Source organism: Triplophysa rosa, linkage group LG21 (assembly GCF_024868665.1).
Source record: "Triplophysa rosa linkage group LG21, Trosa_1v2, whole genome shotgun sequence".
NCBI classification, from domain to species: Eukaryota; Metazoa; Chordata; class Actinopteri; order Cypriniformes; family Nemacheilidae; genus Triplophysa; species Triplophysa rosa.
The window spans coordinates 1,965,502-1,987,027 of NC_079910.1; the positions used below are offsets into that span (position 1 = coordinate 1,965,502).

Genomic DNA, 21,526 nt, shown 5'->3' on the forward strand with positions numbered 1-21,526 from the left:
AATTTGAATAGAAGTACTGCAGTTCGCACTGTCTGAAGAGATCTACAGGACCGACGCTGAATGTCTTTCTTTGTGAAGTGAAGCTTTACTTATAGCGCAGCTATCATGTTGTTCTGTCAAAGGCTTCCCTGAGGAGAGAGAGAGAGAGAGACGTCCAGAGTGATGCAGAGAGACTGTTAATGGGTCGGTCCCTGCATCAGCCTGACAATTGAAAACCTCCGCATGGAGCCCGGAGAACTCCGACCGACTCCATCATTTAGCATCTCTCCTCGGGACTGACCTTCATCCGGGTGAAAAGGCAGAGCTCCAAACTCAACATACGGCCCATAATCCTCTGCGAGAGAGATCGAAAGAGAGAGGTTCTGCTTGGGCAGGTCAGAACGGGGACGGCAACTGGGGTTTCTCCTTCACACTTCAGATTTTCTTTTATGGGTGAATTTTTGCTAGCTGTAAATTTCAGACGATTTTTAGACATTTCCTGAGCTGTATGTCAGTAGATCCAAGATCCAGTAGATCCATCTCAATATGTTCTCAATATGTCGATTCTGTTTTAAGATTGGATGTCCTGATTTTATTCACACAGGTCTATGTGGACGATTCCACAAGCTGTTTGATGTAAAATGTTATTTTTCATGACGCTCGAGTTTATTTCTAGCGTGATACTGTAACTTATTGGTTTTGAAGAGATCGCCTTCCATTTCCAGCGAGTTAATTAGCGCCGGGCCGTTGTGGGTTCACAGAAATATTTCTCTATTTTTGTTGACGGAGAGATGGGAGCGGTTTGCGTGAACACATGCTAATGGTGCTGTTTATTTGTGCTGTAATCGGCCCACTCTGGAACGGCTGAAGTGTCTCCCTGGGGTCTCCAAAAGCCCTTTCTGTAGCTCTGTGTTATTTTCCTCACTGGAGCTGTTGCTTTTTAATTAATCAGTGTTAACACAACCCGTCAGGGGCGAGAGAGGGAAATAATACAGCCGGGGCGAGCCATCCGTCAAGTTTGTGTGTGTTGCGTCAGTGTTTTGTTGTGTTGTGCTGGTTGTTCTTTGGTCGTGGCAGGACTTGACATATCTTGCAGCAGGTTTGAGCTTCATGAGTTTTCTCCCAGTATGTATGAAATCTTGTCCTTTTGTTGAAACTGGTTAAAGTCTTTGTGGAACTGGGGGAAGGATGTTTCTCTGATGCGTGTTTAGTTTGGACATGAGATGAAAAAGCGCAGCTCTGTTTCCACTTGATTCTGTGTGCAGTGTGGACACAGTCGCTCTTCTATTGCGTGTCTGTGTCTGCCCGTCTGTGAGCTGTAAGCTCATTCATTCTCTCTCTCACACACACACACCTACACACGCACACACACTTGCTCATTCACTTTCTCTCACACATACACTTACTCATTCTTTCTCTCTTTTGCACACACACACACACACACGCACAGCACACGCACGCACGCACGCACGCACGCACGCACACACACACACACACACATGTTGGGTTTCCATGTTTTATGGGGACATTCCATAGACACAATGGTTTTTATACTGTACAAACTGTATATCATATTCCCTAACCCTAACAATCACACACAACTGTCTGCTCTTTTACATTTTTACAAAAGTTCATTCTGTATGATTTATAAGCTTGTTTCCTCATGGGGACCAAAAAATGTCCCCTCAAGGACAAGGGTTTTGGATATTGCCATCTTTGTGGGGACATTTTGTCCCCATACCGTAGGGTTTACCCTTCCCACACACATACACACACACACATGCACACACTCGCTTTTTTCACACACACACGCACACTTTCTCACGCACTCGCTCACACTCTTTCCGTCTTTCATGCTTACACACACACACACACACACACTTGCATATGTGGTTTACGAGGACTCTCCATAGACGTAATGATTTTTATACCGAACAAACTGTATATTCTATTCCCTAACCCCTAACCCTAATATCACATAAAACGTTTGTCTTTTTTTCTTTAAAAAAAATTATCATTTAGTATGTTTTTTAAGCATTTTAGTTTACGAGGACACAGGAAGTGTCCCCGTAAACCATGTTTACGTTGTTATACACATGTCATTACACAGATTTGTGTCCTCATAAACCATGTATACAAGCACACACACTCTCGTTCTCTCCCTCTCTCACACACACACACACACACACACATGCACACACTCGCTTTTTTTCACACACACACACGCACACTTTCTCACGCACTCGCTCACACTCTTTCCGTCTTTCATGCTTGCTTACACACACACGCACACGCACACACACAGACATCTCTCATTCACACTCTCTCTTTAAAACATACATTCTCTTTTTCCCTCACTCTCTCTCACTCTCTCTCTCTTTCAGATCGCTGTATTTTGTTAAACCCAGCGGTTGGAATCGTTGTCAGTTTAAGCTGGTGGACTTTAAATCTACACTCACGACCCATTTCAAGCCGCTTTAATCCTGCCAAAGTATTTATATGATCCTTCATTCATTTTCTCACCCTGATAATCGCTGTGATGTCATAATGATGCACACAGTCCGTTTATGCTTCACTTTTATTAAACTTTCAGCTTTTTCAATCAATTCTAATACATTCAAATGATTTTATCATTGAATATAATACTGTCAGCTGGAAAAATCAGCGCTGTGATGCTGGTGTGGTTGTCGGGGTGTTGCAATGCAGTTGCTATGCAGGTTGTTTGTGTACAAAAGATGTTTAACAATGTTAAACATATCAAAACAAATGTTCGAAAAGCAAGGTCCTCATCACACAAACACTCCTGAAAGCATCTGTTTATATAAAGACGTTTTATTTGTGTGTATTTATTTCAGTATGCATTATCTTGGTTTATTAACAACACTAGAGCGTTGTTTAGCACTTCAGTAGGATTGTGAGTGCTGAATGTAAACGTCTTGTATGTTCTGTGTGGTGCATGGAAATGTGGGTCAGGCGCTGTGATTTGACAGCAGTCATGTGAACGTCATGTGCTCACCTGCAGTTCTGACCTCGCTGTGTTTACAAAAGTAAAAAGTCAAGATGTATTGTTGTAAACACAAACGCATGTAGACGATTCTGCAAGGTTATGTTGTTTAGCATCAAAGCTAGTATTTCTAAATATAGCTGAAGAAAAGGGGAGAGAAGAATCAAGACATGCTTTGATTCTGAAGGGTCAGAGGTCACAGACGGGGGCACATTACGGCGCGTCTGCAGGTCAAGTGCTTTGTTCAAAGGTAAAAAATAGTTGATTTGTGTGATGCTACTTGATGTGGAGCGGTAATAATGCAGGTTATGATCCATTTCTTCAGCTCTAGAGGACAGAGAGAGAGAGAGAGAGAGAGAGAGACAGTAGATGTGCAGTTTAAACTGTCTAAACTCCAGCCGTCTGTTCTCATCTAAAGCACTCCTGCTGCTCATCCCGTGAGGTTGCACATAGGGAGGGTTCAGAAATGCAGTTTGAATGTGAATTTATGTTGATTTCAAACACCAAAGAAGATGTTTTCAGGAATGTTGGAAACTAGAGCGTTCTGGGGCACTTTTGACTACCATTGCAGTTTTTTTTCTGTACTATGGTAGTCAATAGTGGCCCAGAACTATGTTTGGTTACAAACATTCTTCCAAATATCTTTCTTTGTGTTCAGTAGAACGATTTTAAAACAGGTTTGGAACAACTTGAGGGTGAGTACTTCATGACAGAATTTTTTTTTGGGGTGAACTGTCCCTTTAGGCATTTTATGTAATGTATTTTAGCATTGATCATATACCATACACATTTAGATTTCATTGTATAAAAAAAGTCTGATCTAATTGATTTCAGCAAATTAAATCAATTGTAATTTCTAGAATTTTCTGTTGTCTTCAGACTAAATGGGATGCATAATCAATAGATTGACGTTTTAACTTGAAGCTTTGCAGCAATAATATACTAATATATAATATATATTAAAGCAATAAGCCCCAAGAAGCAGTGGGTTACAGTGCATTTTATAACAGCTAAGGGCGTTGTGGCACGACGCAAAGCGGAGTCATTAAAACCCGTAGCTGTTATAAAATGCACTGTAACCCACTGCTTCGCGGGGCTTATTGCTTTTATAAAACGGTTATTCCATATGCTTAGCAAGGTTTCATAAAATAAAGTACATAAAATGATAATTAGGCTATGTGGTGCGGTCAGCCGTTATATATTGAGGTATTTTATAACGGCTTAGAACTCCGCTCAGCCAATCAGAATCAAGGACCAGAACTGACCGTTTTATAAATAATAATATATACTAAACATTTGAAGTACAGACTTTACAGAATTCCTTTTATCACTTATTTGTATTATTTTATTTCACAGTGAAATCTGAATATCTGATTAAGAATGTGTTGTCAGTCTGTGACAGTGATTCTTTGTGGAACATGAGACATTTGGACATGCAGTATACTGTATATTTATATTTAGATTCATCGTTCATAAGCAAATATCAAAGGGTCACTGGTGTGTGTTTGTGCCTTTGTGTTTGCATTTGTGTGTGTGCGTGAGTGTGTTTGTGTGTGTGCATATATGTGTGTACGTGCATGTGTGTGCCTTTGTGTGTGCATTTGTGTGTATGTGTGCATTTGTGTGTGTGCGTGCATGTGTGTGTGTGTGTCTTTGTGGGTGCATTAGTGTGTGTGTGCATTTGTGCGTGTGTGTGTGTGTGCGTGTGTGCCTTTGTGTGTGCGCGACATGTGTGTGCGAGTGTGCTTGTGTGTGTGTGTGTGCACGCGACATGCGTGTGTTTGTGTGCTTGTGTGTGTGCATTTGTGCGTGTGTGTGTGTGTGTGCGTGCATTTGTGTGTGCGCGACATGTGTGTGCTTGTGTTTGTGTGCTTGTGTGTGTGTGTGCATTTGTGCGTGTGTGTGTTTGTGTGTGTGCATTTGTGTGTGCGCGACATGTGTGTGCTTGCGTGTGTGTGCATTTGTGTATGCGCGACATGTGTGTGCGTGTGTTTGTGTGTGTGTGTGCATTTGTGCGCGTGTGTGTGCGTGACATGTGTGTGCGTGCATTTGTGTGTGCGCGACATGTGTGTGCGTGTGTTTGTGTGTGTGCGTGCGCGGGCATCTTCTTTGTATCTGTATGCACCCGGGTCACACAAACATTCACTGCACCTCTCATCAGTATGTGTGTCTCGATCTCTCTCTCTCTCTCTCTCTATGCTAACAGATTCCGCTTGCCGCATTCCCCCTCAAATGTCTCATCTGAATCTCAGAACAAGTGGTGAAATCACCGTTGATCTCATAATAGAATAACGTCACCATATGACACGTTACTACAATTATTCCGTAGGTTCTATGTGACACTATAATCCGCTTTGCACACTTCATGTCAACACTTCGTATCTGTCATTTGTATCTAATGTTATTTATTTATTTAAAACAGAATTGATACTCAAACGATACCTGTTTGCGACCTCCCGAGCTTGGAAAGAGCAATAACATTCCCTCAGTGTATTATTCACGCTGTGTGAGTGAGTGTCAGACTCCAGCAGCTCTGGTCGTATGGCGGTTCATGACACGTGTAGCATATGTATGTCACTCTGGCCGTGCTGAAGGTCAAACTCTTTCTCATCAGATGGTTTGTAAAAAGCACAGGACTGAACAACAGCGCCAAGCGTCTCTAAGGTTCTGTTCGGCTCTCATGAACCTGTGATCATCTGACACACTTTGAGTTGTGTAGATACTCGCTAAGGCACATCAGTGTGTGTGTGTGTGTGTGTGTGTGTGTGTGTGTGTGTGTGTGTGTTTTCACGTTTGCGAATCTGACGAGATGTTGTTCACACACCCACCTTTTTTCTCGACGCTAAAGATACAAATCGTTTTCACCTCGAGTGAGAATGACATTTACTTACGTGCCGAGACAAATGTGCCCCGCTTCACACCTACTCTATCTAGAAAGTTGAATCGCTCAGGAGACGAATTGGAGATCTCACGTTGGTCTCGTTCAAGTGTCCGCTTCATCTCACATGGCAGTCCTCACAACGCTAAGACAAAATTTATATAGATGACGTTCGAAATAGAAACGTTTGAGTCTTTTGAGAACCCCGACAAGAAGCTGTCTGCGAGAAACGGTTGAGATTATAAAGAGCTCTCATTAGTGATCGAGTGGTCGAAGACATTTGCCCACTGCGTGAGATGAATCCGCTTTCTCTTAGTTATTCTGCCCCTTCCCTAGACGTCAAACATTACGTGTGAATTTCTGCCGACCGAGGCGCTAACAGGCCATTAACTCCTGGGTGAACCTGAAGCTGATGAACAGCGTTTCTCTTTCCCCGACTCAGAATAAACGGAAGTTCCCTCAGCAGACATCACGAGCGGCTACACACCGACACGCTGGAAATGAGATTTCTCTGGCGTGGAGATGATCCTCTAACAGAGGGTGGCAGGAGGAAGACTTTCCCATTTACCCCATAAAGATTTCATTTGACAAGCGTCCGCCCACTGCTGTGGTGTGTGGGGGGCTTTCTGTGGAAATCAGGTGTCAATCTCGTTAGTTTGGGTCTTCCAGGTGAAGAACGCCTACACACTAAAGTTTTGTATATATGTGTGTGCGTGTGTGTGTGGGTGAGTGTGAATTAGCTGGAAAGCGCAGTAGAGTGTCATAACGCTAGACACCAATTCGTGACGGCAAACAGTTGAAATATTTTCTCAGAGTTCAGATCATGAGATTCAGAGCTGATAGAATATTTACACTTCTTTGTGTTTCATAAACGTGTTTTATAAAGTCACATCGACATCTGATTTATAAGTGGAAACAATCTAGATACTGTTTTAACCGACTGTGTTATTATTAGCGTCAATGTGACACATCCTAGTTTGAGAAACGAGACCAACATGACAGGAGAGCGAAGGATTTTAGGACCGTTTTGTTGTTTGCTGGTGAAGCTGAAGCTAAAATAAGCCTCTTTAAAGCATTTTTGTTCGCTCATATGGCTGTTATTTCCCTTGGAGAATGTTTTCATGAATAATTTAGTGGTCCATCATGGTAGGGTCTCTGCGAGAGATGGTACCTTGACATCAGAATCTTTAGATATATGGTGTCATGGGGTTCTTAAAATACATTGAAATAGAAAACTTTACTGTGTGTGATTACAGTGTAAGATCTCATTTCCGTTATGTTATCAGTACAGTGACCCACGATGTTGTGCGATTGAAACCTGGTTTGGCGGAGCAATAGATGAACAAACTATCAGGTGTGTTGTTCCAAATCTGTATAAATGCCTTTGTTCTGATGAACACAGAAGAAGATATTTGGAAGAATGCTTGTAACCAAACAGTTGTTGGCCACCATTGACTACCATAAAAACTCATTTCCAGAAATAGAAATAAGTTAGCCGATTTTTTTATTCATTTATTTATTTATTTATTTTAAAGATGTAAACTCTGTATATCCAAGAATACACATGCATCTATTTTAGTTTGAATTTATTTATATTGAGCTTTTTACATAACACATTATTCTAAAAGAACCTTACCGAAAAAATGACAGTCTGGTGCATGTTGATATGGTTTATGTGAATATATGAATATATGAAAATATATGAATACTGTATGTTTATGTACGTCTAACACTATAATATGAATTTTGATGTTTTAAATTAATTATGAAAATCAAAACTGCTTCCATCTTCATTGAGTAATGAGCCAAGATGAAAATCCCCATATTGAAATACATGGAGGTCTCTTCCCTCATCATTAGTTCTGTGCGAGCAGCACATTGTTTATTGAATTTGCCGCTGAATCCATTTGGTCGAGACCTTCGTGTAATAAAAGGCAAATGATACCCCTCAGGAAAATCTTTTAAGGATATTTAATCAAGACAGGATTAGAATTAATTTTCTGTGACTCCCCGGGACTCTCTCCTCAACTCAATTTGAGAGATTCTCAAAGCATGAAACGATATGCGGTGAAATCATTATTAGACAGACATTTAGTTCCCAACAAGGTTAAATCCTGTTTAGCCTAAAACAAGGTTAAACTGAACCACAGATTTGTGACGTTTGTGTAAAATGAATTTAGATTGTAGAGGAGAAATAACTGAGAAATGAGAATTGTTTGAGTTCATATTGAGATCTTCAATAATATTGACTTTTGATCGCAGACTTGACAAATCTGAGCTCAGGTTTGACACATTGTTAATGACAGAGACATTTCTGACACTTTTTCTCAGGAAAAACATATGAGATGCACGTGAGACTTATGCAGGAGTTTTCATTTGCTCTCCATTTAATCTCACCGGTGTCACTGAAAAAACAAATCATGGGCAGTAAAGTTATTGGTCATTATCTTTGCGATGAATCCACAAGTACACGATAAAAAACACATCAGGGTCAAACAATAAGCTTCTAATAACTCATAAGTCTCTTAATGGTGATATTATGTTCAGCTTTATCATCTTTGTGAACGGATTTATTTCCATGTTTATTTTGCAGAAATATAATTATATGAAGGTTTTATTGATGTGCTGTCTGTCTGCAGATTGAAGTGAGTGTCTGTGAGGATCTCTGCGTGGAGTCGTCCGGTGCCGTTGTCCTGTCATCTGTGATGTTGAGCATGTAAAGACTCTGGTGAGTACACTGGACATGAAAACATGTTTTCTTACGCCTCATTTGACTAAATGTCAAAGTTGAGCATTTGATGCCAGCCCCAGAAGATACAGCAAGAGTTGTATTATTTGATTGTATGTGTGAATTGCGTTGTATATATTGTGTTTATTTAGGTGTTTTTATAAATCACAGGAATTGGTTGGGTGTGATTGTTGACCTTTGGCTTCCCAGAGGAAAATATTAATGCTCAGCTGTGTTTCATTTAAGCATCAACTTATGTTTCTCCTAAAATTGTTTTGAAGAACAGAATTAAACAAGAGTGTAAACACACGACTAGCATGGAGGTGTAAAATGAATGTGCACTCTTAAAAAAAGGAGCTTCGAAAGGTTCTTCGATGCCATAGATAGAAGAACCTTTACCATCTTTCAAAGTATGTTTCTTTATTCAAAGTAAGAAAGAGATGGTTCTTTAAAGAACCTTTGTCTGAGTGGTCCTTTGTGGAACCAAACAATGCCTTTTAAGCACCTTTATTTTAAAGAGGTGTGATTGTAGAGGTATAATTATCTGGATTTGGATCAATTTGATGAAAAATGTTTGAGTTTGTATTAAGATCTTACTGTATTTTACCAATTGACTCGTTTGTATATTTATTTGGCCCAAGTAATTTTACAAGAAACATATGAGACTTACGTTTATGAAAGAAAACTCCATCAAATCTCGGGAGTTATTTCTGAGCAATAAGATTGTCCTCGGTGTTTGTTGTGGAAGAGAGTAATGACTTCGTGCCTGGGATCCGACAGGCTATAAATGAATTTGTCTTTGGCATGTCATCTGACCATGGACATACGGTGAAGAGAGGATAATGGGATTTCACCTCCACCGATGGGAGATTGAATGAGGGACCCCCGGGGGCCGATGTTTGGCATGTAGATGTGTGCACGGATCGATGTGTGCACGGCGCACGCTCCGGCACGGATTTATGATGTCATCGGTGTGACAGGTGACCTCGAGGCCGAATGACCGGTGTGTTTTCATCATTCTGATGGCTGGCGCGTGTTTAACTTCACAATAATTCTGATGCATCCAAACCTGAAAATTCACAACGTTTTTATGTTTAATCCCTAGACATCGTGCAGAGGAAAAGGTTATTGCTTCATTTCAATATCAAGCCTCAGATGTTTCTTCTAAGATTGCTCAGGAGAAATCAAGATGGTACTAATGAGAGTGCAATTGCTGAGACACATGAGGAGTACGGAGGTGTAAAATGAATGTAAAATCATCTGGATTTGGGTAAATTTGATGAGAAATGTTTGAGTTCATAGATCTTCAATAATATTGACTGGATTGCAGACTTGACAAATCTGAGCTCGGTTTAATCTCATCGCTTTTGAAACTCCAGTGACAGAGACTTATGTCAGATTTCAGACTCTTTTTCTCAGGAGAAATATCTGAGATTCACATGAAACATGAGCAAATGTTTAATTATAACGTGAAGGTCCGGGCTGGTTTGAAACACCTAAAGGCGGTGAAAGATCAGACTGACAGACTCTCTGGAGTAAAAGGGTAAAGATATGATGAGAGTGTAGGTGAGTGACAGACAGTTGAGAGGAATGAGAGTCTTCAGCAGCCACGGGGAGAGATGATGACACCGACCGAAGATGCTTCATCTGTTGAGTCATCTCTCACAATACATCATCATCTGAGCAGTCCGGCTATTCTGTCTGCTGTCAGACGCTACAGCAATCTCAGCCTGTGTTTGTCTGTCGGGTTATTGATCGGATAATCAAATGATTATTCTAACATGTTAGGACAACATTTCCTCAGTTAAGCTGAAGAAGAGAAGCTCTTAAAAAAGCTTTCCTTTCAGACTGAGTGCTTTAGATTTGCCTTGTGATTTTTGTTTTGATAAATAAATTGGCAATGAATGTAGTTACAGAATATGTATAAAAGTGATGATACTGTCTTCTTGGAAACATTTGAGAAGGGTACAACAGTTTGAGAAGGTTTAAGACACGTTTAGAAAGTTTGAAAAAAGTTTAAGCAGGTTTGAGTGGGGTTAAAAAGAGGGTGAAAAAATTAATTTTTGGTGTTAGACACCTTGACCTTAAACTTGAATATTTGATATTCAAGAAATAATATTCCGCTACAGAAGTGAAGAATATGAACCCATGTCTTAACATCTATGAATTTTACATCAGCTTACATCTGCAAGGTTATTTCATCATTATTTATTTATTTATTTCATGGATGTAAATGAATGTATGTAGCCTGAAGGACAGGCAGAATATCAGTTGTTTATTGAAGCTCGGAAACGTTAGTTTAATGACTCTGATCTCCATGAGACACATACATGTATCACACACCTACACGTATGTACACACACACACACACACACACACACACACTGATACCTTTATTGCAAAACAGATAAAACGTGCTAGAGTGTTTAGGGATGCTGTTAAGATGTGCTGGGTGGTTAAGATGTTTTGGTGGTTGCCAAGGTGTTCTGGGTGGTTGCTAAGGTGTTCTGGTGATTGCTATGATCTTCTGGTGGTTGCTAAGGTGTTCTGGGTGGTTGCTAGGATGTTCTGGTGGTTGCTAGGATGTTCTGGTGGTTGTTAAGGTGTTCTGGTGGTTGCTAAGGTGTACTGGTTATTGCTAGAATGTTCTGGTGGTTGCTAAAGTGTTCTGGTTATTGCTAGGATGTTCTGGTGGTTGCTAAGGTGTTCTGGTGGTTGCTAAGGTGTTCTGGTGACTGCTAGGATGTTTTGGTGGTTGCTAAGGTGTTCTGGTGATTGCTAGGATGATCTGGGTGGTTGCTAGGATGTTCTGGTGGTTGCTAAGGTGTTCTGGGTGGTTGCTAGGTTGTTATGTTTGGGTAGCTATTACATTCTGTGTGGTTGCTAGGATGTTCTGGTGGTTGTTAAGCAGTGGCGATCCGTGACTCCTCTTCCGGGGAAGCAGTAATGTGAAGCTCGGCAAAACATGTATTTAGCCCGTCATGTGTGTGGCACGTCATGTCAAAATACGTGCCTGCTGCAGACGCGTCGAGAGGGTTAGGGTTAGATTGGGATAGTTATTGATTGTTTTCTTATCATAATATCTGCCAGATAATGATTGTACCGTAGTTTCATTTGCGCTGTTACAGGATGAATTATTATGAATTGTAATTCACAGACAATGTTTAAGACTAGTCCTAAAATACTAAAATAAATGTTTGAGCTTTCAAAACTGAAAATAACTTGCCCTGGCATATCTTAAAATATGTCTGTGCGATTGTTTTGTCTCAAGATGCACACCAGAAAAAAATGTTTCCAAGTCATTTTATAAAAGTGACTTAAACATCTTAATTTAACTAAGGCGTAGTCCTGGCTTAAGATAAGCCTTGTCTGTGAAACCGGGCCGTTGAGGCTTAGTGGTTAAGTGATGTGAACAAAACTCAAACCCAAAGCATCAGCAACAATAACGTGACTCTCTCGCTCTCATCTTAGTCTTATTTTTTTCTTTCTTTTCCAGTATCTCATATAAGCTATCTGTTAGTATTAGACAGACACAGTGTGTCTTATACTGTATTATGGGATGACATTGTGCATGTGGATTGTGCAGCTTCCTCAGGGTAAATGATTCAGCAACTTCAGAGTGACAATAAATGCACACCATATGCTCGTGTATTGCAAGATCACACACACATGCACACACACACTAAAGTGTTTAAGCATCTCACTGTCAGAGAAATGACGGAGCATCTTGCCATATTCATCGAAAAATGCTGTAACTTGCTTTTGGGACGTCTGCAGTAGTGTATCCATCTCTCACTCTCTGATAGTTTCATGAGGGGTTGAGACAGATGGATCATTGCTTGTGAGACTCACGGTTGTGAAACCTTGCTGTAATGCATAACAAGGAACAACACACAAAAAAACAATAAATAGCTGTTAATTAATGAAGGGTTGACGATTCTTTGAAAAAATGTCCGTAAAATAATATAAAGTCAAGTTAATTTATGTTTGTTTGGTTATACTGTAGATAAACAGCCGGGGGAAAATGAAGAGCCCATTCCAAACGTTCATTTAATCATCATTTCTAGATGTATTGTGGTCGTTTCAGTCCAGTGTCTGTTGAATTTCAACAAAATCAAACCTCAAGAGTGACAAAGTCATCCAACAGTGACAGCATGACAAGACACATGAAAACTGTTTATCACAAAAAATAATATTAGGTACAAATATGACTGTTGTGTTGCTTAAAAGTGAATCTGAACTTGTTTTCTTTGCAGTCTTTGAGGTCTGAAAAAATACAGAGCATCTTTTCTGTTATCTTCACATGTTTCTCCAGTTTTCATTTTCTGCAAATAAATGCAAATAGAAACAATATTTTAATTTAAAATGTAAGTGAAATACTGTTAGTAGTTCACAGAATGAATCAAAAATGACCATTTCACCTTAACACATACCTGTAAATACTGTAGTCAATTCAGAAAAACTGAAAATAATTTGGAAGACGGTATGCAAAATGTTGGCTTTAATAGTAAACAAACAAACATTGTATAGCAACCACGCTCAGTGTAGGTGCTCGACCAAAAAAACCCATCTTGAAAGCGCCAAAAATATTATCTTCCCACCTTCGGTGACGTTTCCAGCCACCCGTCCTCTCCATCCTGCTGTGTTTTTCAGGACTGAAAGGTGGAGGAAGATTTTTGTCACCGTGTTTTGGGAATGACCCACATACTTCTCTGAGTCTCTCTCATTTAAGCGAGAGGATAAACAAACAGAGAACAGAGTGGAATGCAGAGGAGCTCCACAGCTTGAATGTCAATGAAACTACATTCAGAAGAGAACACAATGCAAAGGCGACAGACCATTGCTGTACGGTGGCTAAGGTGTTTTGGGTTGTTGCTAGGGGTGGTAAGAGAGGTTGCTATGGTGGGTGCTAGTGTTTCTGTAGCTCAGTTGGTAGATCTTCGACAAAATCGTATAAAAATATACTTTGGATGCATTGTAAGTCACTTTGGATAAAAGCGTCTGCCAATAAATGAAAAACAAAATATGTACTTCATTTTAAAGATTTAAAGGAACATGTTTGGTATTGGCATTTTAATGGAAAAAAATTACAAAAGTATTGGATACGGTTAATTGTTTCCTTTCTAAAATTGATTTTATTTTCTAAAATGTCACTTTAAACAGACTGATACGCTCTTGTATACTGTTGTATATTTCACTGGTTTGCACTCTATCTGCTACCTATCTTCTTTTTTTTTTTTATATCCCTGCTTGTATTTTACATATATATAATAATCTGTATTTATCTGTATCTTTTTTTAAATATTTTTATTCTGTGTTAGTGTTATTTGTATGCACCATGGGTCTGAGAGTAACGCAATTTCAATCCTCTATATGTATGTACTGTACAAGTGGCAGAACTGACAATAAAGCGGACTTTGACTTTGACTAAAATGTAAAATTTATTTTATTTCCATTCGGAGTCCTCCAAGAGCATCAGGTTCTCCTTGACATTCATGTTTGTGAATTTAAGTTGGTTTCATTGTCCTATTTCCCGTTGCACTCGTGGTTCTGCCAACAACCTCCTCCAAAAGAAACATCCCATATCAGGAGCCGACAGAAGCCTCTCGCACACACACTTCAACTCAAAGCTGCACAGCGTCCAATCAAAAGAGCCAGTGACATTCAGACGCTTTTGTGAACCTCTGAAGCGTCCCTGTATGAATATGAATGTGAGCGTTTTGTGATTGGTTGAGCTGTAGTTGAATGGCAGCGTCAGACAGGCCGCTTATTAAAGATCACCAGAGACTTCAGATTCAGAATTCAGACTGTAAGACGTGACCGTCGTGAGATATAAAGACATTCTAATGTGTGTCCGGTTGAGAGTGTTATGTTGTCTCTAGGAAATGCACATCCTATAAACTGCTTGTCTAACAGTTTGTTAGTCTGGTTTGACACTTGCTAATTGGATTGTTTCTGGAGACTTTCTAGGCAATGCCTGTGAATCGATGTTCCACTTGTTCCCTTCAGAAAGTGTTTATGTTGGAATATGGCAGTGATATTACATTAACTGTCTGTCTGAGCTTTAAAGCAATGATGGAGATATTAAAACATGTCTGAGGCTGTGTCTGAAGCCGCTCCCCATCTCCTATATAGTGCACTATATCGTGTTTCCACCATTTTGTGGTGTCCGGAACCTGAGTGAACTACTTCAATCCTTACCTTCGTTCACTCTTTTGTACCCACAATGCACTCTGATTTTGAGTGTACGTTCGATGCGCGACGACTGCTTGATTAGAATCAGCTGGAGGAGAGTGACCGTTAATGCCACGAAGGCACGCTTACACTGGGTCAGTGGTGTAAAGTATTGGAGTAAATGTACTTAGTTACTTTACTTAAGTATCTTTTTGGCTACTTTGTAGTTGTACTGAGTATTAAAGATATTAGCAACTTTTACTCTCTACTTTACTACATTTTTGAACAAGTATATGTACTCTTTACTCCACTACATTTGTAATGACTAATGCATTTACACATTACATTTTGCATGGCACCTATCTTATAATTAATATTGCCATTTACAGGGCATTGAAGGTACTACAATCTTGTGGATTTTGCCATAACTTACAAAAACTTGTCAACATGGCTTCTTTATATGAATATGAGTGCAGTATCAGGTAGATGTCAATCGCTGGCGGTTTATACACGGTTAGCCCTTACCCGCTATTTCTACAGTAATATATTGGCAACACTGTTGCCAGCTAGTTACTGTAGGTCACACATCTACAAAAGCTCTTATTTTTAAAACTAACTCTTCCTAAATGTGCTCTAAACATGTTTGCTCAAAATTTGACCATGTGGTGGGACTATTGCCATGAAGTGATGTAAACCAGTAAAAAGAATGTATAGTATTTCAATTTTCAAAAGTGCTCTCACACTATATAGACAAAATATTAACCTATAGAATGAGTCGGACACAGAGAAATGAACAATTCACATATGAATCTCAACAATGGTGACAATCAACTGAACAGCTTCATGCTGCAATGCATGCTGGGTACATAGTACAAAACTCATTCATGATTGTTTGTCACCATTGATGAGGTTTGTATGTCAAGTGTCTAACTGTGTCTCAATTGCAAAGAAAGATTTTCTGACAGAGATCTTTCCATTATAACATGTAATCACTTTACCAAACATATCTTAATAAATCTTAAATGCTATATTATTATTATTTAATGATTGAATTCTTTCAGATGTATCTTCAGTTACTAAGCAAACATAAAGTTGCGGTTCCTGTAAAGTCCCTTTCAGTGTTATTGTATAAGTGTACATTTTAAAGCTACAAGAAAGTCAAAGAGTCCAACCAAAGCAAACACTGATCGCCATAATGGTGACTTAAAACATAATTGAACCACTATGAACTAGAGTTAAATCTCAATAAGATCTTACACAGATGACAGAAATAAAGTGAAAGTGGTGTCTGTAATATGTGAAGATGTTATTGATGTTTGTGTTTAATTCTCCTCTGGTGAAATCTTGACAGATTTATTGTGTTCATCTGTTATTTACACTTGTTCATCTAAGACTGTGTGACTTAAGTGCGTTAATAGATTCTTTATAAATGTATCTTCAAACAGCCATTGCAGTAGTTTACTGTAAAACACCTACAGTAACTAGCTGGCAACAGTGTTGCCAATGTATTACTGTAGAAATGGCAGGTAAGGGCTAACAGTGTATGTGAAATGAGGACATGACTGCAGCTGGCGATGAGGCCCAAACCAGCATGTCCAGTGCAAAAAGGCTTTGACTTTTTAATTCTACTTAACATTATTTTATTTATCTGTTATATTGAAGAGACCTTTTTGAAGGACTTTGGTTTACTTATGAGCACTTGAGCTTAAATGAGACTTAGGGTGTTTGTAATGACGTAGGTTATGGTGTCGACCATGATTTGTTGCAATTTTGAGGTGTTCAGTCTTATTATGATTTAAGAAAATAAATGCGATTGCTCACCTCACAAATCAACTGTTTCTAGTTTTTCACTGATGTGTCTCTTAAGTGTTGAGGACTAGTGCTGCTTTGAGCCTACATTCAGTATGAGTAAAATACTCAAGTACTGTTAAAATCAGATACTCGAAGACTTTTACTCAAGTCGTTTTGGAATTGGTGACTTGTAACTTGTAATGGAGTAATTTTCACTGCAAGGTATCTGTACTTTTACTTAAGTATGGTTTTCAGGTACTCTTTACACCTCTGCACTGGGTTCACAGCAAACGCGAATTAAGCGTTTTGCGCGAGTAAATTACATGCAAAGTCAACGCGAACTCGCGGCAGGCGGTGCGAATGACGCGAATCGGGCGGCGCGATTGCCGCGAACGCGCGTCAATCTCGTCGTCCGCGAAGGTTGAAAATATCTGTCAGATCGCGTCACTCACGCGATAATAACGAACTTTTGTGGAACGTGATTGTTCGCGGTAGGTGTGAACCCAGCATTATACACTCGTGTTTGTTCTTGTTGACAGTTATTTTCGTGTTTTTGAGAATAAACTGATTAAATGAATGTTATAGACTATGGTGCTTTATTTTAAATATATTAAATAATTGTATTAAACGTTAAAGTATATAAACGTGGCAAACAGTTGTTTTGTTCTCTTTATTAAAAAACTAATACAAACAACAACGTGACAAAAAAGGTGAAAATGAACTTTACCATTTTATTAAGCAATCCATGAAGCCACACAGGTGTAAGGTAACCGTTATGTCGAATGTCCGCGACAGTACTGTCACACCGTGTCTACACTGGATGCGACACCACAAGAGACAATAGAACGAATTAGAACCCATTATAATTTTAAAATTTGTCCACACCGGAGTGGCTGTAATGCACCTATAAGCTGGTTTGCCAACCGCTAGTTAAACTCAAGAAGAAGAAGAAGTTACTTCCGCTAGCGCCTCAGAATAGTTTACCAAGTCCCTTGCACATCTGCCACAAATACGTCTAGATGATGTAGAACGTCTTGCAGACAAATTTTCGCTAACGACAAGATCAAAGCTAGAGAAAGGATACAAATTCTTCGTTGAACAGTACTTGTTTGATTATGAAGGTAAGTGTTTTGTTTTCTTTTTGTGTTAGCGAAGGTGCTAGGATAAGTACTTGAATACGTGTTCTGTCAGTTTTTTTTCTCACTGTTGTTAAATTCCAGCGCGACGGCAAAACAAAAGTTCTTCTTCTTCTTCTTCTTCTTGTTTGTTGCAAGATGGATGTTATGATACACTGCTTTGCAAAAAGGCGGAAGTTAAGTGACGTCATTGTGAAAAGGGCGTATTACGTCAGTGTCTGAAATCGTTCACTCATTTTCATTCACTTCTTCCCCATATAGTGGACTAAAATGTCATTCCCTATATAGGGAACAGTGAAGGAGTGAGCGAGGGAATGATTTCAGACACAGCATGAGTGTTTTTATATGAAACTAATGCAACAGAAATGTCTGTGAATATGAAACACCAGTGCAGCTTTTTCAGGTACATGATGCATCTCATTCATTATTAAATTTTAATGTCAGACTGTTTTTATAAAAGGTCACAAGATTCGGACATTTATTTTTCACTCGTGTTAAGATGTAAGTAGTAGTGACATTTTAATAAGAATAAGATCAACTCTCTGTGTGTGTCTGTGATATTGAGATCAGACTGAGGTACACTCAATATCAACCTGAGATATAATGTTTATAACCAGCCGTCCGCTTCAGAAGACCAATGAGAGAATGCGTGTCTTTTTTATAGCATTGTCATTGTTGTTCTTAATTCTGATTGGATACATCGTGAAAGATGTTACTTTGACATAAATAAGCAATTACTAATGTTACTGTGTTTTACAATTTAGCTAATAAACATGTTCTTAAGCTATAGTTTAAAATTCTGCCATCACTAACAGTATTCATCCACATGTCATTTCAAACCCGTATGACTTTCTTTCTTCTGCAGAACACAAAAGAAGATATTTAGAAGAATGTTGATAACCTCTGATGCGACATTTAAAGCTTGATGTCGACTAGTCGCGGGTCATGTGATTTTGACACTGTACCTTTAAGAAGAGGCTGACTGTCCCGCGGGACGGATGTCATTTCCACCTGCTTCAGCGGGATTCTGTTACACTTCCCGGCAATAATATATGTTATCTTATCCTGCTTCCGCACGCATCATTCACAACGTGTCCTGTTTTCGTCTGCAACATTCACTTTTTTAACCCCTACACCAAATCCCATTGACTTCCATTGTGTGCGCACAAAACCACCGTGACATTTCTCAAAATATCTTCTTTTGTGTTACACTGAAGAAAGAATCACATACAGATTTACAACCACAGGAGGGGGAATACATGATGACAGAACTAAACATTTTGGGTGAACTGTCCCATGTTGAGGTTGTTTCGACGGCCGGCGTTTGACCGATCCCAAACGTTTCAGAAACAAAGCCATTGAACCTTTTCCCAGCTTCATGAACAATTCATTTGATGCTAAAGACCTCTTTTAATCTTGATTTCCATCTTGATTTCTGTGCCGGATCCGCACATTTCCCGTCCCGCCGTCGCATGTCATCTGTGTGTTGTGTTGTAGGTGCGTGTTTGCATAAAACATCACTGTCTGTCCTGATGTACATCTCTTTGCTGCGACGACCCTCATGTGGTAAGAATTCAAATGAGCGGTCTGGAGAATGAATTTCAATGTGTCATTCATCATTCTGTGGGTTGTGGTCCTGCTGTCGCCCCCTTTAAACCTTCATTTGCCTTGCGGTCACTGGTGTATTACAGTTTCATTTAATATGCTCTCATAATGTATGTATTATTCATATCTGGCTAATGCTCCCTTTCCTTTTTTCAACCATACAGCATGAATGTAAATACATGACACACATCATCTCTAAATGATCATTCCCAGCCCCTTCACATTTAGTAAATCATAAAAGATCATCATGAACTATTTCTCGTGTTATTGAAGGATTGGACCTGTCAGCAGCTCACAAGCATTGTTACAGAAGTCTGAAAGTAAACCAGGTCAAAGAAAAAGCGTTTGTGATGCTTTTAGTGTTCTACCGGTGAATTGTCACCTGTTGTGGAATTCTTTAAGGCAGCTTATTGACAATTTTACAAAACGTAAACAACACGAGTCCAGTAGAACTTCCTGTTTGAGCAAAAGAACATTTAGAGTAGAACTGAATTAAAATGTTAAACAAGACCTAAAGGTGCTGTGTGTAATATTAAGGAGGATCTATTAACAGAATTGCAATATAATATACATAACTATGTGTTCAGAGGTGTATAAAGACCTCACATAATGAAGCGTTATGTTTTATTACTTTAGAATGAGCTATTTCTGTCTACATACGCCGCGGGTCCCCTTACATGGAATTCGCCATGATGTTTCTACGGTAGCCCTAAATGGACAAACTGCTCTACAGAATGCATTTCGTAAATACGTTATCTCCATCGGCAAAGAAGCGAAAACGTGACAACATCTATGTCTTGTGAGAGCCACTGTAGTGCTTTGAAAGGGAGGTGTGAGTGAGGAGTGAGCCGTTGGTTGCAATTCTCAACCTCACCACTAGATGCCGCTAAAACTACACATTGCTCCTTTAATCAGATTTAAAAATACATGTGAAAAAAGTGCATCAGTGTCCGAGGACACCTGGATCCTTTGTAAGTCACAAAGATCACCGTCGAGTCCAGTCTCCGTTTTTTTGTTTCTCCGTGTTTTACCACTCAAAGGAACGTGTCCTTGCACGAAAAAGTGACGTCAATGCATACCCTCAATTAATCCAGCATGCTACAGTAACTTCCACGCACTAGACGGATGAATATTAATTGATTTTCCATGATGCTGGACTCACAGCATTTCAATTATTCATTGCACTTGCTCCCTTTCGATTCACTTTCTGTAGTTTTTAAATGATTCCAGTTGATCAGACAAATGTTCTCCGTGCAGGACAACAGATTAAATTCAGATGAAGTATAATCTAAACTCTCTTCTTATGTTTGATGCATTGTGTGTAGAAGTGTGAATGTTTTTTTGACTGTGTATACAATATTGACAGGCAGCTCGGTTTTCTAATAACATGTGTAATGGAGCAGTCGTGGTGTTGTACAACAGAACCTGTGATACTGGTGATGGGAACGTGCCAGACTGGTGAGCAACAGAAAGGACACGAGAGATTCGAGTACTATAGGGTCAGTTGTGTTTTATGGGTGTGCCGAGATGGGTGTCTGTGATACGCAGAGGTGGACAGTAACGAAGTAAATTTGCCTGAGTACTGTACTTAAGTACACTTTTTGAGTACTTGTACTTTAACTTGACTACATTTGAAAGACAAATATCATACTTTTTACTCCACTACATTTATAAAAAGGTCCAAAAGTAGAAAATGGTTTCTATGTAGCGGGGTTTCCTGTGTGCGCAATTTATCTGGCTTGCGATCTGCCAGGACCTTTTACTGTTGCCAAGTATTTCAGTTTTTCTAAGCTCGCGGTTTTCCGGCAAGCTTTGAATGGCCATTTGGCAGATTTTTTTAACGTAAATCTGGCAACTCTGGGATCTTCCCCGCTAAACTAATGTAAATGTAGGCTCTGCTACACCATTGATAGCGCTCTGCAAAGGCAAATAGAACAATAAAAGACGAAAAAGGCACGTTAAAGTGTGGTGTAATCATCTGTGAGTTACGATCAGTCAAAGATCGTAGAAACATTGTCATGAAAATGATCGGCATAACGGCTAAACGGTAAATAACCATCACATACACCTTGAGCTACACGTGCGTGTTAACTTCTGATCTGCTGTTATATCATTTAAAGCGATTTGGAAAATGAATGATGTTTTTACTGAAGTAACTATAGTTGAAGTATTCCTGTTGAAATAAAAACAATAGAACCCTGCCCAAAATACAACATAAAATGTAATGGATT

General features: G+C 39.4%; 1 protein-coding gene across 4 annotated transcripts in view; it reads left to right on the forward strand.

Moving 5' to 3' along the window:
* The window catches only part of dlgap4a (discs, large (Drosophila) homolog-associated protein 4a), an 85,652-nt gene that overhangs the window by 14,549 nt on the left and 49,577 nt on the right, over positions 1 to 21,526 (forward strand). For all 4 annotated transcript variants that reach the window (XM_057363302.1, XM_057363301.1, XM_057363303.1 and 1 more), the window contains exon 2: positions 8,501 to 8,589. The gene's annotated coding sequence lies outside the window, so the exon portion shown is untranslated. The remainder of the gene's footprint in view (positions 1 to 8,500; positions 8,590 to 21,526) is intronic.